This window comes from Ailuropoda melanoleuca, chromosome 13 (genome assembly GCF_002007445.2).
Source record: "Ailuropoda melanoleuca isolate Jingjing chromosome 13, ASM200744v2, whole genome shotgun sequence".
NCBI classification, from domain to species: domain Eukaryota; kingdom Metazoa; phylum Chordata; class Mammalia; order Carnivora; family Ursidae; genus Ailuropoda; species Ailuropoda melanoleuca.
In genome coordinates, this window is record NC_048230.1 from 74236998 (window position 1) to 74239660 (window position 2663).

A 2663-nucleotide genomic window follows, 5' to 3' on the forward strand; every position below is an offset into this window, starting at 1 on the left:
TCCGCGCCCCTCCCGCTCCCCGCCCGGGCCCCGCCCACCCGCGGCTGCGGCAAACGCGGGCCCGCCCTCCGGCCACGCCCCCCGGGGCCGCCAATCCCCAGGCTGGGGCGGGGCGCAGCGCCTTAACCCCTTTGTAGCTGCGTCCGGGTTCGCGCGTGGGACCCCTCTATCTCACCCTCTCCAGGGCTGCGTAAGTCGGCCCGAGGCCCTTTACTCGTCGCCTCTTACCCCCCAAACCCCTTGGGTTCAGCCCCCAGGCTCTGACCTCTAACAAATCCAGTGGGACCGCGTCCTCCACCACTTCTTTGGCAACTGGAAGGAGCCCCTCGGATTTGGGGAAGGGGCTCTCGTTGTCGACCCCGAGCCCCATTCCTTTCCTGCTCTTCTGGATGCGGCCTCCCAGAGGACGCCGTGAGACTGCAAGTCTGCAAGGTGGGGGCGGGGCGAGCCCTCCCGAGGGGATCCGACCCCGCCGAGGGAACACCCCCACGGGTGCGGGGACCGCAGGCCCGCGCGTAAGGGGCTTCGAGGGGCCGTGACTCTGTTCAGCAGCAAACGGAGCCGGTTTGAAACTTGCTGCTGCGGAGGCTCACTGTCCGGAAGGGAAAAGGAGGGCAACGAGGGAAAAGATATACATTACAATCCAGCAAGGTGTGAGTGCTATTTCCCCGTGCCCCACACCTGGCACGAGCCCCGGCCCCGACCCCCACGCTGCATCCGGGGGTAAGAGGGGGTGAGGTGAGGGCTTCGTCCCTCAGCCGGAGTACCAGTTTCGCACGCGCGTGCTTCGTTTCTGTACTGGGAGTGCTCATTCCGCCCCTGTTGGCCCGGGAGGACTGCCAGGAGGAAGCCAGCCCGGACTGGAGATCTTAGCCTCGAATACGGCGAATATGGCGGGGAAGAAAACCAGGCCTAGGGTTCAGCATTAGTAAAAACCCGGAGGCACAAAGGGTCTGTCCTAAAAACTGCAGCGCCTTCACTCTAGCTGGGATTTAACCCTTTGTATCATTGCTGTTATTTGGTCATTGCTGATTTGTTTGGTCATCAGTCATCCTATTTTATAGTATATATTTCTTGCTATTTCCTGTTTTCTGGATTTTTCCATATTTGCTTTTATTTTCAATAGTGGTCAAGGTAGAAAGCCTGTTTTTAATTCTCCTGGTGGTTGCCTTTGAGTTTAAGTAAAAACACAGTTTTTCACAAATCATTAAAGTCAATGACAAATCATTCCTTTTTATATTCCTCTTCATGTAATGAAAAATTTAATGTGCTTTTCCATCTCTAGGCCTGCTGCCCTCACACCTACTTATATCTGTCCAATAATCCAGGATGATAGACCTAGTTTTGTTTACACTTTTTTTCCAAGCCACAAAATCCTATTTTTCAATCATTGTCTTTGGCTTTTGCCAACTTTGTTTAATTGGTATCAATGTCACTGCCAGTTTTTTATGCTCTAATTTTTCTTTCTCAGTCGGACCCATCTCTCTTTATACTGGTGATTTCAGGGAAGACTCCTGAATTTTTTTTTCCTAAGCCTTTTTCCTAGCTAAGAATGCCTTTCTACTGTCTTTACACACTAATATACCTTTACGGCTTGACTGTTTGTAGAATTCTTTTTTTTTTTTTTTAAGATTTTATTTATTTATTCGACAGAGATAGAGACAGCCAGCGAGAGAGGGAACACAAGCAGGGGGAGTGGGAGAGGAAGAAGCAGGCCCATAGCAGAAGAGCCTGATGTGGGGCTCGATCCCATAATGCCGGGATCACGCCCTGAGCCGAAGGCAGATGCCTAACCGCTATGCCACCCAGGCGCCCCTAGAATTCTTGAGTCTCCAAGGCTCTCTGGTCCTTATCCCATTGTCTTTTGGCTCTTAAAATGGTAGCAAGTACACCTGAAACTAATATAATGTTAATATGTCAATTATATCTCCAAACAAAACAAAACAAGATAGCAAAGCTGGTCTAGTCTGTGTTAGGTGAGCAATTTGCCTGGTGCTTCTTAGGCTTTTTCTTTAGCCTTAGAAGTTAAATATTTGCCAGCATAAAGAAATTTCTTAATTTTCCCGGAAAAGAAGGGGTCTTTTCAGCTTAGAAAAGTTTTCTTTTAATATGTTCCTGTCCATTCTGTGAACAGGGTTGCTTTGGGGTTTTTTCTCTCCTAAAATTATTACATTAGATTACCGTTGTCAATGAAATCTCTTAATCCTTTTTCTCTGCATCCTGGGAGAGTATCTCATGTTTTTCTTCACCATCACAGATTTAATTTTCTTCAGATTCAAGGGTACTCTTTGTTTTCTCCAATAAGGTATCTAATTCAGCTTGTTGGTTGGTTTTTGTTTTTTTTTTTTTTAAGATTTTATTTATTAGAGGGGTGCCTGGGTGCACAGCGGTTAAGCGTCTGCCTTCGGCTCAGGGCGTGATCCCGGTGTTATGGGATCGAGCCCCACATCAGGCTCCTCTGCTATGAGCCTGCTTCTTCCTCTCCACTCCCCCTGCTTGTGTTCCCTCTCTCGCTGGCTGTCTCTCTCTCTCTCTCAAATAAATAAAATCTTTAAAAAAAATATTTTATTTATTAGAGAGAGAGAACAAGCAGGGGGAGGGGCAGAGGGAGAGAGAGAAGCAGGCTTCCCACTGAGCAGGGAGCACAACAGGGGGCTCGATCC

At 49.0% G+C, this 2663-nt stretch overlaps 1 protein-coding gene across 1 annotated transcript in view; it reads right to left on the reverse strand.

Moving 5' to 3' along the window:
- The window catches only part of LZTS3 (leucine zipper tumor suppressor family member 3), a 10531-nt gene extending 9923 nt beyond the window's left edge, over window positions 1-608 (reverse strand). The window contains exon 1 of the mRNA XM_034641886.1: window positions 266-608. The gene's annotated coding sequence lies outside the window, so the exon portion shown is untranslated. The remainder of the gene's footprint in view (window positions 1-265) is intronic.
- Between the last annotated feature and the right edge of the window lie 2055 nt (window positions 609-2663).